Below are 14,724 nucleotides of genomic sequence, written 5' to 3'. Positions count from 1 at the left end.
GGTCGCTTCACACAAGCGCTGCACATGCGACGCTTCGCTGACTGGTACGCCAGTAGGAAAATATAAGGCCTCTTGAAGGCGGGAGAAGAGTCAGCGAAGTCAATATAGGTACTAAGCAAATAAAATCAACTGATATTTTTACCGTACAGCGTAAAACTAGGGCGCGGGAAGCACGTTTTTGCGCTGGGCGAACAAGCACAGCGGTCAGCAGCACGACTACGCATCTGCGAACGCTTTTCCGTCTACGAAATGCAATTGCTAGCCGTGAGCTACTGTGGAAACTCGGGCGACGCTTACTGCACGATCGCAGTACAACAAATAGTCACCTAAGCGGCTTGAAATGCCAAAACTAAATAAAAGTGTAAACCGGTTGTACAATAGATACCCTATATTAGCAAGACATTGGCGTCCCGCTCCGTGGCCTAGCGGTCTGAGGCTCTAGGAATACACGGCAAATGTTTTGCGAGTCACGAGTTCGAATCCCCGCGGGTACGTGCTTTTTTTTGTAAGTTAACTTTTTTGTTTTCCGCCGATGTTTTCTATATTGAGTTCACCTTTTTTGGGGCCGCAACGTTCATGGCTACACGAACGAGTTCACAAAACGCGCGCAGGCTGGCACTGGCGCGCTAGCGAGTTCTCGTTGGCGTGCTGTTGCCATAAGCACCGACTGCTTGCAGGCAGTGGGCACAGGCCAGAATGAACAGACCCTTGGCCTGGTGCGAACACGCTTTTTACGATACAGGCATGAGGGAGGCAAGCTCCAAATATGGGGGAAAAGCGCATGACATTTGGGCGTCTGCGGGTACGCGGAGGGCATTCATGCACTGCGTAGGTCTCGGCTAGTGAATGCTACGACTACAAGCCGTCCTGGGAGGCTTATCTTGTGCATTTTACAGCCGACAACATGGCAGAAGCGCGGTACGATGATTACTGAGATATTGAGAATGCCCATCCAACAAAGCCATTGGTTATGTTTTACAGAACCGAAACCGAAACTTGTGTGATTGCTAACCTTGGGCATCGTCCAATCACGGCGCCCCTCCTCTCAACGTCACAGCCTTAGTTGGTGCGGCCGCCGCAAACCGCGCATGGTAGTTTTTCTTCTTTCGCGCTTTGTAAAATAATTACCGATTTGTCAACCGGATAAACGATGAAAAGTGTGCTAATTTGAGCCAGTCTACGCAGTGCAAGCAAAAACGGGAGCTTGACAAATTCACTTCAGTGTCCCTTTAAACCTGCCGACAAGGGAGGCGCAATCGTAATCCTTGACAAAACCGACTATGTTAACGAGGCCAATAAGCAACTATCAGTATCAACGTTCTATAAAGCACAACCCAATGATCCCACTCAAGATTATAAGCAAATTGTCAAAGATAAACTTGCTGAGCTTGTTAAAAATAAAACAATAAATGAAAACACGGCTCGTTCCCGGATCCCCTTAAGCCCAGTTGCCGGTAAATTCTATCTTCTCCCAAAGATTCACAACGTGAACAACCCAGGGCGCCCCATTGTTTCTGGCATTGGCACTGTTACCGAAAACCTCTCACGTTATGTGGATAATCTCATTTGCGACATTCCATCCAGCTTTCCCTCCTTCATTAAGGATACCTATGACTTTCTCTCAGACATCTCAAAAATTGAAATTCCTGATAACTGCCTTCTAGTCACCCTTGATGTTGCGTCACTGTATACTAACATCCCCCATGAAGATGGCATCGCCGCTGTATCTCTTGCGTATGAGCAGTCATCGTGCGACAAACCTATCGATTCTTCTGCTCTCCAAACATTCCTTAGGCTTATTCTTGAACTTAACAATTTTGAGTTCGACGGAGTTCATTACGTGCAAGTCAGCGGAACGTCAATGGGAACTCGAATCAGACCTAACTACGCTAATATCTTTATGGCTCACCTCGAATCAAACTTTCTTGACACCCAAAATTTAAAGCCAATGTACTATAAATGGTATATTGATGACATATTCATGATCTGGCAACACGGTGAGGCGGAGCTCCTCACCTTCATTGAGGCATTTAACCTAGCCCATCCTAGTATTTCCCTTGCTCATTCCTATTCGGAACACAGTGTAAACTTTCTGGACGTCACCGTTTCTACCTTCCAACGTCGGCTTCAAACTAAACTGTATAGAAAACCGACAGACACGCGGCAGTATTTGCACTTCCGAAGTAGCCATGTCAGACACTGCAAGACAGCAATACCTTACAGCCAAGCCCACCGATTTAGGAGAATTTGCTCAAACCAAGCCAACTTTGACTCAAACTGTCGAGAACTCAAGACCGTCCTCCTGAATAAAAAATACCCGGAAAAAGTTATCGACGACGCTATTGTGCGAGGCAACCAATTAGACCGTAACGAAATCTGTAAGAAAAAAGCCCCGAACGGGAACCCGCAAACTAACTTAGTTTTAACCCACTCATCCTCCGCTCCAAGAGTGTATACCGTGCTAAAAAAACATCACAATATCCTAATGCAAAGTGACCGCTTAAAAAGCATATTCCCCGAACCACCACGCGTTGTCTACCGGCGTAATAAGAATTTAGGTGACTTTCTTACTAACTCTCGTATCAACCGACCGGCAACTACTGGCTGCATGCCCTGCAATAAACCCCGATGTAAAGTATGCCCACACATGACCACTACACAGCGCGCCACCAGCACGGCTTCAGACTACTACGTAAATATAAAAGGTAACTTTAACTGTGGCTCCGCTAATGTCGTATATCTTCTAGAGTGCACTGTTTGTAGGCAACAATATATCGGCCAAACCGAAACGCCCTTCCGAATACGGTTCAATAATCACCGCTCTCATGCAAAAAGCTGCCCTTATTTGCCCCTGTCAAGACATGTGAACAGTCCCGGGCATGCATTTGAACATCTTAAAGCAACGATTTTAGAATCCGCCTTCAAAACGCACCACGACCGCGAGGTTCGGGAATCTTATCTCATTTATAAGTTTGGGTCAGCCACACTTGGAATTAATGAAAGTTACGGAAAACTAACGTGCTTATCCCTCGATTAAAATTAGCGGCTTCATAATTTTTATGACTATGTTCATTATTCCTACCCTCGAGTTTCCCATCAGAATTCGCAGAAACTCTCCTAATACAGCAGCTTTATTAGCCTAATGCGGCTCAACAATGCCATTTGTCCTGGGAAGGAGGCCTCGTTCCCACCACCACTTAAGAATGTTTAACTCTTTGTGATATATTGTTGTTCAACCTTTTGTGACCCTACCTATTTCCTGTTCAGTTGCTAGCTTCTGTGAAATGCTCTTTTGTGCCCCCTATCTATTCTCTTCATCCGCGGGGGGCACACCCATCTTCGCTTCCGCCCCAGCCAGTCTCCCCAGACACTGAATACCTTACTGTATACTCTTCCCTTTCTTTTCAAACCGGGGTTGTCCAGTTTCCCCCATTGTCTGAACTTGCAGCCCGCGCGGCATACGTTGACCCGTCATGGTGCAACCTTGAACGCTGCATTGTTAACACGACCCCTTTTACTCTCTCTTGCTCCCCCCCCCCTTTTTTTTTCCTTATTGTTGTTGTAACATAGGCGTAGCCTGACTGTATGCACACTCTCCATTTCCGAAACATTTTTCGCTCCTTCTCACAGTTTTATGCAAATCTATATAAGAAATGTGTTCGAAATATTTTCGACAGCAAAATCATGTAACTTTACTCTGATGAAGGCAAGTCCCGTTGCCGCTACGTAAGTAAACATTGTTTGTTATTGTTCTTGCTGTGTATCCGACTCTGTACTTATGCTATTTCTGCGCTCTTTGTGAGTTTATCTTTCTCTCTCTCTCTCTCTCTCTCTATATATATATATATATATATATATATATATATATATATATATATATATATATATATATATATATATATATATATATATATATATATATATATATATATATATATATATATATCTGTAAGTAAAGCTACTTTTTATTGGAAGCGCTGTAGTTTTTGCTTGTATATGGGCTTCACTTCCAAACAGCCACGGCTGCCAATATTACTATTTTCTCACTGGTTCTATGCATGCAAGCAGGCGCTGATACCCCCCCCCCCCCCCCCGCAGTCCTAAGGATCTCCTATGGTTTCCTAAGACCTTACTTGACCCAACGGCCTGCATTCATCTTTAGTAACGACACTGGCGGCGTCCTGAAGCCGTTTTAAGGAGCCTTGACCCACACTGTGCAGTTTTGCCTATGGTACCAATATGTTATGCCAATACTGATTCCTTTATTCTTCCCACCAACTTTTCCCATGTATTCTAAAGCCATGCTTTCTAACAAATGTTGTTCGTTGGTTCATTATTAAAATCTCCCCAGTGCTATCCCTTTTTAAGCTATCCTGAAGTTAGTGAACTGTTGTTCGACCTGTAGGAGTGTGTACAGTTTGAATATTTTTCTCAAGGTTTCTTGAAACCTGTGATTTTATCAGGCTCGAATGATTTCACTACCATTTTACTCAAGCTGACATCCTGTAAACCGCCACCCGTCAAAATAATGGGTGGTTTCAGATCAATTCTCTAAGTTTTCCATTACTGTGGTTGTGTTCCTGAGCTGTGCCACTCCCATTGACGCCACTTTAGGAAGTCCTGCCGTTACAGTCGAAATGTACCATATCAGTTGCTCTCCTCTTAAAAAGAGGTCGGGCCGATGATTGCGCCAACCACGTAATGACGTAAGGGGGTTATCACATTTCCGTGAAGTGCTAAAGCCGTGCGACTACCAGTGGATTATAAAGCAAACACTACGGGTCAAGCTCACACGATTTTATCTTCAACAGCATGTATCTATACTGTATCAGTGTTTCTGAAGAGCCCACACCACATTGTTTTACGGTGTAGAGACAACCCGACCGCAAAGCTAACGTGGTATTTGAAGGAAATTCATGTCACACTTTGTTTAGAGCCTGTGATGAGGTGTGGCCACTGGTGGAAACTCCTTTATTACAAACCGCCAGGTATATAGCACACAGGTGACGTGCTTACTTGCTGCTCTGCAACAACCACGAGTCCACATGCATCACTAGGGAATGTCATGTTTGTCGGAGAACATTGTCATTATTTATGAAAGCTGTAGTAAATAACGCCAAAAACGTGTCAATATCGACATCGACAAGGTATAATTGCCTGAGTCAGGCTCTAATAATTTCTTTATTCTTTGTTACCCATTACAGCCACCACAACTATCACAATAATCTGCGATGAGTGAGAGACAGGCCCATGAAAGCCGTCCCCAAATGCGTAGTGAGAGAACGTTGGCAATGAACATAATACATGTAAGGAAATAATATATATTGTTCAAGTTCACAGCTTTCATTGAAGCTGTGCGTATGGCCTATTCGAGCTCGCGCACAGAAGACAGTCGGCTACGATACTCGACCATATCATCAGTGCGGTCATGACTACCATGTAATATGACCAAATCTACGTCAAAGTCCAAAGACATATAACGTGAGAAGGCGGCTCTTTGCTCGCTCGCCTCCGCACCACAGACCAGCAGCTAGTTCCCGCTCTATGATAGAGCGTTGGACACACAGATACCGGATGTGATTTGGACATGTTTCATACGCCAGCCTTAATTAGAAACCCCGGAAACGGTAGTTTTGATCCTACGTAAGTCATCATTCGTGCCGACGAACATTTATAGCAGGTTGTCCGAGACTATGGCAGCAGGACATCACAATGCTACACCCAGCTCCAGGTCGGTCATGCAGTCTCCCTCAAGCAAAATTATGCTGAAGAATACACTTCTTCCTATTGTCTGGGCGATGCAGGTTAAATACCATGACAGTGCACCTTAGGGAGGGCGATAATGCAACTAGGAATTTCTCATGGTGTTTTCTTTGTGGTTCCTAACACCACCACTAAAATTCATGCACTCAGAAGTGACGCAAGGTGTTAACGGCAACAGCGAATTTAGCGCTTACACTGCGCCTACAACAACGCCTACACTGAAGCTCCGGACTCTTGACGTCAACGCGGGCGGTCGCTTTGTAAGTAAATTGCGCTTAATGAGTCACATCGCTTGCTTTTTGTAACACAAGCCATAATACGCTGCCTCGCCCAGTCTCCCCGTGGCGACCAGTCCATTCACACAAGCTAAGCACCATTGGGCTCGGTTGGTACTTGGGAGTGCAGTTTACCCCTTGAACGCTAAAGGCGAAATCACACCCTTTCCGCAAGCTCCCGGCATTGAGCAGCGGCCCGATAACGGGGAGAGATAGGCGACAGAGAGAGGTATATAGGCGTGGAGGAAAAAAGAAGGGCCAGGGACACATGCGCGGGACCTGGCGGAGAAAGGAGAGGACGCCGCCGCAGCAGCGATAAGCGCGTGCAACGAAGAAATGCCGCCATGCGACGTGCGGTGAAGACCGTGTGCGATACAGGGAGACCAAGGTCCATGGAACAGCGGCGAGGCTTAAATAGCGCCACGAGGCGAAAAAGGGGAAAAACGCTACTGTTGCGTACGCCTTGGCTACCTCGAAGTCTTACGGATTAGTGTGAGCTTCCTTCATTTTTTCTTACCCACTTCGTTCTTCCCTCTGAGGTAACTGATACGCAGTTTAAGTGCAAAAATCACTGAAATGACTCATGTCTTGTTCAAAATACGCGAAGTAACGCGGATTTTGTCCCATGCACAGTAAAAATTGACTGCGGTGATTAGGCGCAATGGCGACTTCATTGGTCGCCTTGAAACAGTGCCCAGCTGTCGTTTCTGCTGCACTGACATAATATGGATCGCATGTAAGCAGTAAGCAGAATATTGCACCAAAAAATTTTTAAGCGAACATTTTTTCAGAAGCATGCTAAAGAAAACTCGACATCTAGGCAGCGGGGAAACGGATTGACTCCCTTGGGACATGTCTAAGACACTGGCCAGATGTATGGTCCGCGCGTGCGTAATTTACACCGCTAACCTTACTATAAACATTCAATTAGATCGACAACGTTTTCAGCGAGAATGCAAGTTTCAAAAACTGGTTTCCGTTTACAATACATACAAGATTATAAAACGCCGCGGCATTCCGTTCGCCGCTTCCCTTATGGCAATCGTCATTTTGGTTCGCTGCGTATTCTATTTCATTTATTATATCTTCTTCCTCACCAGAAGTGCATGCTTTCTTTTTATAACTAATAATGTTCCTATGCACTCCTGCACAGTTGCTAACCAGCGAAGCTAAAGCGTGCGGTCGGTGTTTACTCATGTCTTACTTATTATAGTTACCCTATGGTTTCGCAGTGATGTACAGATATGTTTGCAATGAAGACACTGATTATTCATCTTTTTTATCCTCACGGCATTGGTTAAGCCTCGGTAGGACGCATGACGCCTAGCATACCAATTTTGGTGTGACGCCCTTCAGGAGTTCGCCATTGCCACGTTAACCCTACACCGCCCGCACTAGTACCACCCCTCCCCGCCGTTGTCGCTTGAACCATAGTCTATGCAGCAGCATCCTGCGCGCGCGCTCTGTTGAGAGGCTTTTTTAAATGCAGAACATTTCAGTAGCTCACGATGTCACCCGCGTTGACGTCCGTCGTAGTCCGCACCGTCGTTGTCCGCACCCCTCCCCCTACACTATATAAAAAAAATACTATCCGGCGCTTGGTTTCGATCCCTCGACCCTGCGGGCGGAACGCAATGTACATGGTGCTCTACTCACTGCGCCACAAAGCCGACACAGAATGGGAGGCTACGAACGCGCCTTATATCCTTGACTCATTCAAACTACGTCAAGAAGCTGCTGATACAACGCATTCACTACCACCAACTCCCCAAACACTAAACGTTAAAGGCGTACTGACACGAAATTTTTATGTTACGTTTTTTTCGCTGCTATGCCTGCCTACCAGCCCACTAATCATAGAATGACAGATTAGACGGTAGAGCACAGCGTAAACATTCATTTACGGCGTCGTTTATTCGTGCCAGTTTCGGTTTCGACAAAAAAACGCCGAGCGGCCGCCATGACAGCATGTATCACATGGCGTCACCATTCTTGCCGTATCGCTGCCTCTCTGGAAGCGCGCGCGAGCGAGCGCACGCACGCGCCCAGACCGGCCGAGGTCTTCGCAGTCCCCACAGGCCCGGGCAGCATGACGTCAGTCCCAAAACCATGACGTGTACACACGCCCGAGCAGCGCGCGCCAACCACAGCCAGCGCGTCGGCTTCGTCACGGCAGCCCCGACGTCGGTAGTTTGGGGCACGTAGCAGATGATGTCACGTCGGCCCGCTGTGGGCTTTCTCGTGCGGGCGAAGATTAAAATGGATTTTAAATATGTTTCGCTGAACGGTTGCTGTTGAAACTTGCTGGGAGATGTCTCCTGATAAAAAGGAAGCGTTTTACATAACTATCTCAGCTTTGAAATTTCGTGTCAGTACTCCTTTAACGCAATACACCCACCCCCTATGCGACGCTTTTACTCGAGTCCCCCTCGCGGGGAGATGGGCCCAATTTTTTTTCTTCCTCCGATGCGCTGTTCCCGCTTACCAATGACGGAATTTTCTAGAGTAGCTCTCTGTTCCCTTACCTATGACTCCACTACAAAATCTTTTTTTTTTCGCGCATGGGCATGGGGTTGCGCTGCGGGAAATATCTGCGCACACGGCACCGCCGGACTTTACCGTCGCACAGCCATGTAAAGCATCCCTTTAGAATACACGGGTGTAATCAGGTCTCACTTTAGACTACGTAAAAATATAATAAAAGCGGGGCTCACCAGGTGTTTTGCTGACTTGAATGGCGTTGTATTCATTTCGCTTTGTTCCGTTAGTACTGAAATTGCTTGTTTTATAGAAGGTTCCGTATTTCTGCTCGGTTCCGCTATTTAAGGCATAAAAGACAAAGCAGTAGCACATCAACTAGCATAGTGGTACACACACGTTTTTTCGATAAACATCCGCATTATTTTACTCGCTTTGAAATGGCTCAATAGAAAAGTGAAAATAGAATATAAATTATTCACCGCAACTCGTGACTACAAATACATCCTAGCAATTCTTGAGCATGAGAAAAAGCTATGAAACAAATGCGTGTTAACAGATATTCTTGCTTGTGCAACAAAGAAAGCCAGGCACACAAAATAGTCTTGTACAAGCTGATAGATTTTTTGGGCAACTTAAACTTCTTCAAAATGATTATAGAGTAATACAATAAGAAAAAAATGGAAAATGTTCCTTTCGGTGGTATATTGTAGTGTCCCCTTTTTGTTCTTAATACCTTAAAGCTCCCTTACGCAACCGACTTTCGTAGCATTAAGTGTCCAAATATTGTAGAGCTAGCTATTTTTTAAACACAAGCGGAAATTTAAATTTTCAGTTTTAAAAAAAGGCGCATTCAAAAAACAGAGTTGCCGGCTGATACACGACAACACGCCACGAACTCTTTTAGTTATGTCGTATAATTTAAAAAAAAACGTGATTACATTACTGAATTGTCACCTGTTATAGGGAGCGACCCGCTATTGACAGAAGTCTTTGGCAATTAAGTCGAAATATCGGCATGTTACCCTGAAGATTGACTAGAAAACACCATATACCGCTGGAGTTGACCATGTTTGAAGCCTTAATAAGACATAAAAAAACTAAACAAATTACTGTGGTTTAGCTTTCATTAAACCTAGTTGACGGCGAAAGCTTCACTGCCCTATTTAGGCCCATTGTTGAGGTACGGTTTCGCAGTGATGTACAGATATGTTTGCAATGAATACACTGATTATTCATCTTTTTTATCCTCACGGCATTGTTTAAGCCTCGGCGCTGTACGGGCTAACACAGCTGGATGTTCATCTTCCTCCATCGCACGCGGCTCTGCGCCGCATGTGGCCTTCTAGCCTTCGATCGTGAAGCGTGCTTATCGCTGCGGCGGCGGACTCCCCGCATCCCTCCACCAGGTGGCAACATGGGTTCCGCACACGTCTCCGTTCCCTCCTCGCCTATCTCTTCCCTGTCGCCTATCTGTCGCCTGTCTCTCCCCGCCAACTGGCCGCCGCTCCATTCCGGACGTCCTGCCAGGTTGCGACACGGGTCTTCGCACGGCTCCGTTCCTTCCTCGCCTATATTTCGGCAGAAGGGTTCCAAGCTGGGCTAGTTGGAGAGACAAATGTTTGGATTAAACTTGCGCGAACACAAACAAAGAAAAAGGAAGTCAAAAACAAGTTGTGCCAACGTGAGTTTGAGAGAGCATGAATTGTCAGTAAAAGAGCCCCCATCAGCCCATGTTTCTGTACTAAGTAGCAAGGATGGAAAGCCAATTTTCCTGCCACTAACATTTTATTTGGTCACCGTGAACAAATGCCTCAAGAAACTGCAAGAGTGTTCCACATAGAAAAATGAATAAACCAATGTGTCAGCCAAGCAACTGGCCACCCTGCGAAGACTGTAAAAGGTGGCGTAGTGTAGCTTTCGCTTCAAAACAAAATTTCGAGGACAGCTAAGCCCCCTTATAATGTAGGTATTGCAAAAGTGCAAAATAGCAGAGCGCACACGTGTTTTTTTAATATGTTTATCATTATTACAATTTGTTTTTTGTAGCGAAAGCAACGCTACGCTACCTCGGGCGCCCTTCGCGGGGTGACCAGTTGTGACCCTGAGATGTAGAGGTCACACCACACACCAATCCTCAGGCACCCGGCATGGAGTAGTGGCCTTATGGCGTGGAGGGAGAGATAGGCGGCAGGGGAGACATGGCCTTATTCTTAAATGAAACCAGCGCGAACTTCAACAAAGACAAAGGAAGTCGAACGCAAGGACCACCGCTGGTATAAAAACTAAAGGTTAATATTAATGGTAAATACAAACACTTCACACAAAACAATAAAAAACACTGCGCATGAACAAAACACGTTTACGAAAAATACGGTGATACGCTTTCTCGGCTGGCATATTTTTCTAAGCTTTCTACTATGTAGAACGCTCCCACAATTTTGTGGGGAGTTGTTCACGGTGCCTAAATAAAATGTCACTGGCAGGAAAATTAGGTTCACATCCGCAGCACTTACTACAATGTGAAGAAAGATGGTATGATGGGGCTCTTTAATGACCATTGATGCTATCAACTCTTGTTGGCACAAACTGTGTTCCACTTGTTTTGTTTTTGTTAAGTTTGCGCTGGTTTTGTACAAGAATACGTCTTTCCAACAAGCCCAGGTTGCAAACCTTCTGGCTGGAAATTCACGAGGAGAGAACGCAGAGATGCCCGTGATCCGTGTCTCGGAGCACCCGGCATGGAGCAGCGGCCCGATGGCGGGGAAATATACACCATTTTTCTCGCTAGAGGTAGGGGCCGCAATTTGCTTTTTCTGTACAGACGCTAGCGCCGTCTATGAAGCGACCGCCGAAACCGCCGTTCTTTCCGTGCATGCGTCTGCTCGGTACGCTAGCACTACCGAGTGAACCGTAGTGATTTGGCGGTACGTTAGCGGTTGCAGTGCTTGTGTGTGTGTGTTCTGTTTTGTTTTCACCATCTGCGGACGCATTATAGGTCCTAATTCGTTGCTAGAGCTGAAGACGCCGACCCCGGCTGTTGCGAGCAGCAGTAGCACTGGTGGTGATGGTGCTCCACAGTTCCGCGATGGAAACGTACCTGTATGGCACCCACTGACACAGAAATTGATATCTGGGAGTAATTACGTGTTTTCCATGTCACCATGCTTGTTTAATTTACAGATTTGTCATGTTTACGGAAGCGCAGACGTCGAATACAGAGCGCGCACAACATGTGTTGGTCACGCTTATCCGCTCTCGCGATGGACTTTCGACGCGGCGATTGCTACGCTGTTGACATTGTGTCGCAAACGGACGGCCAGGCCGTCAATTTTTTTCATTCAGGCGGTCGACATGAGGAGCGGGGTCGCGGAAACAAAGGTGCGGGTTTGGACAGGGGGACAAACGTGTCGGACAGTCGGGCGAGCGGGCGAAGTTTATTTGATGGGTTGTGAGCGGCAGCTTGGGGCTGTCGACTGGAGATTTGTGAATGTGCAATACGCTGGGAAGGGTCCGGGGGTGCCGCGGCCTTAGCGGATGCCCGTCGGTAGGCCCGCGGCGGAACGACCAGCGCCTCATCTACGGGATCGAGTTCACCCCGTCGTCGCTGGTCACAAGGCCGACCAGACTCCGCACCCCGGATCCCCGAAAAACATAAGAGGCTGCCCGGCGACTCGACTTCGCCGTGACTTTCCGTCATTTCCTTCCGCCGTGACTTTCCGCTCGCGGTTACCCATTGACACGCCTAGGGTTAAAGGAGCCATGAAGAGAAAACACAAGTTTGGTTCATTCGAAAGATTGCCTCGTTAGAACCATACTGACACCACTTTTAACACAAACTTCGCTCAAATAAGCTACATAATTAGGAAAACAGGGAATGACCATGCGACCCACCAGCTCATTTCCCGCAAGAGAACCTATGATGTCACTCGAGAATTCTCTGCGATTGGCGGAGGCCGGCAAAAGCAAACGCAAGTTAGGCAGGGCTTACCAGTTTGCATAGAGAACTATATGCCCGTTAAACATACTGCACATTCCTTTCATGACACTAAGAACGGTGGAGTAAACGGTTGAAGTTCCGAATAAACACGCAAGCGTGTATGCCAATGCGTACGAAACTACCGCCAGCCGAACTCGACATCTCGCCGTCGCCACCGTCGCGCAGACGAATTTTCGGGTTCGAGGCTCTTCGGGGCCAACGAACCGTCCCAGCACGCACAGCCGCGACCTTGCTTGGTATCGTAATCCCTTCACAGGAGGTTGGCCGTCATATCGCCAACCAGCAAAGGTAAAAAGAGAAACGAGGGGAGTAAGGAACAGCAAGCAGCGACGAGATAGTGTGACAGTCGTCGCAGAAGTTTTGGAATGGTGTTGGCTTGCGGCTGTTGTTAGGAGCTCGTTTCCAGTTTACAATCACTGAAAACTTCAAGTTTGTTCGCGTACTTTACAATGAAATTTCGTTGCTGCGTTTTGAAATGCCCATGTAGTACGGGCAACTCGTCGAGAGAGTGCGACATCCCCGCCGGTGAGAAGATCTCCTTTCATGTGCTGCCCAACGACGAACCTCGGTGAAGCAAGTGGCTATGTTTTGTGAACTTTGCAAACGGGGGAGAAAGAGAGCTAAAGCAAGTACGAGTGTGCTCGCTTCATTTCCGAGGAAGTGATTACGGCAGGGACCCTTACGTTAGCTCAGTCCTGGGACATGCTGGCGCTCGTCGCCGACTTCGTCAAATCGCCGTCAAAGCGCTCTGACCTTGGGGGGGGGGGGGGGAAATGCCGTACACACCGCGCATTGACGCTCGTATCTTTCTGGTCGGAGCAGAGAGCTCGCGCGAACGGCTTTCCATACACGACACCGGCCAACTGGCATAAGCGATACTGCTACTGAAATTGAACTATTATTAACCGTAATAAAAATACGGCCGGCACATACGTACCAGTCTGTATTCGTCCGTCGCGACGGGGCTGATGAGGCAGCGGTGCCGACGGCTGGGCGTTCGTCTGTTGTGGCTATCCACAACTCCTGCCGCTCGTGCACTTAGAAGCATTGAGCGTTCAAATGGTGTGAGGTTGTTAAATGCAAGCCCGAGCTTCTCGGCGAGAGTTTTGTTCTCCGGATCAGGCGATTACATGACTAGGGCTGCGGGTGCACTAGGTTTTACTAGTATTTTTAAAATGGCCGCCGTCTCGGTTTTGGCATGAGTTCCGGTTCCTGTTTGATTCCCGCGTGTGGGTGCTATATGGAGTCGACATACTAAGTATCTGTTTCATGGACCGGCTCGTATGACGCCATTGCACGTCACGAAATGTGCAATTTAGCGGGAGATTAAAAATTTTGCCTTAAATTGCCTTATTTCTCAGTGTGTAAAGCATCATTTGCTTCCGGGAAAGGGCTTAGGGTACTATGAAACACCTAATCTTTCGAATAAAACAAACTTTTGTTTTCTCTTCATGGCTCCTTTAAGACATACGTATGCCTCCTCCTAGTTTTTCCCATGTCGCGCACAGCGTTCGTACCTTCTAGGTTTTTAAGTGTGAATGCACTTCTTAAGCGAGCCTGAAGCATCCGCCGCCGTCCGCATTCCGCCGCCGTCCGCATAGCAACAGCTGCGGGTGCGCGCGCTCCTCGTCTTCCTTGGCAACGGGGGGAGATGGGCGCGCGCTGCCTGGCCGCTGACATGGCACATACCCACGTGGGGGATTGGCCAGGAATCTCATTGTCTTTCTTGGCAACAGGGGGAGATGGGCCCGCGCTGCCTGGCTGCTGACATGGCACATATCCACGTGGCGGATTGGCCAGGAATCGGGCGTGAGTAGGGCTAATGCACCCGCTTAAAGGAGTACTGACACGAAATTTCAAAGCTGAGATCCGCTCTAGCAATGAAGTACAACGACAACACAAATAGGTGTCTGTGCATGGCACATACCCACGTGGGGGATTGGCCAGGAATCGGGCGTGAGAAGGGCTAATGCACCCGCTTAAAGGAGTACTGACACGAAATTTCAAAGCTGAGATACGATTTAGCAATCAAGAACAACGGCAACACAGATAGGTGTCTGTGAATAAATGCATCACTCTTTTTTTGTAGTTGTGTGTGTGTGTGTGATCTCTCTTTCGCGAACATTACCGAACCGCGCAAATTCAACTCCTGCATTCGCACTTTCACATTCTTCCCCTCGGGTAAATGCGGGGAATTTTTTTCGTTGT

The 14,724-nt window shown here is 47.2% G+C and overlaps 1 long non-coding RNA gene across 1 annotated transcript in view; it reads right to left on the bottom strand.

Moving 5' to 3' along the window:
- LOC144162007 (uncharacterized) overlaps positions 1 to 14,724 on the bottom strand; it is a 92,898-nt gene that overhangs the window by 52,275 nt on the left and 25,899 nt on the right. The window contains exon 3 of the long non-coding RNA XR_013320561.1: positions 8,753 to 8,856. This is a non-coding gene — a long non-coding RNA (uncharacterized LOC144162007). The remainder of the gene's footprint in view (positions 1 to 8,752; positions 8,857 to 14,724) is intronic.

This window comes from Haemaphysalis longicornis, unplaced genomic scaffold, assembly GCF_048455015.1.
Source record: "Haemaphysalis longicornis isolate Haplotype H1 unplaced genomic scaffold, Haemaphysalis longicornis Haplotype H1 scaffold_12, whole genome shotgun sequence".
In the NCBI taxonomy this organism is placed as follows: Eukaryota; Metazoa; Arthropoda; class Arachnida; order Ixodida; family Ixodidae; genus Haemaphysalis; species Haemaphysalis longicornis.
The sequence above is the reverse complement of the archived record's forward strand: the minus strand, read 5'-3'. Positions and strand labels throughout refer to the sequence as shown.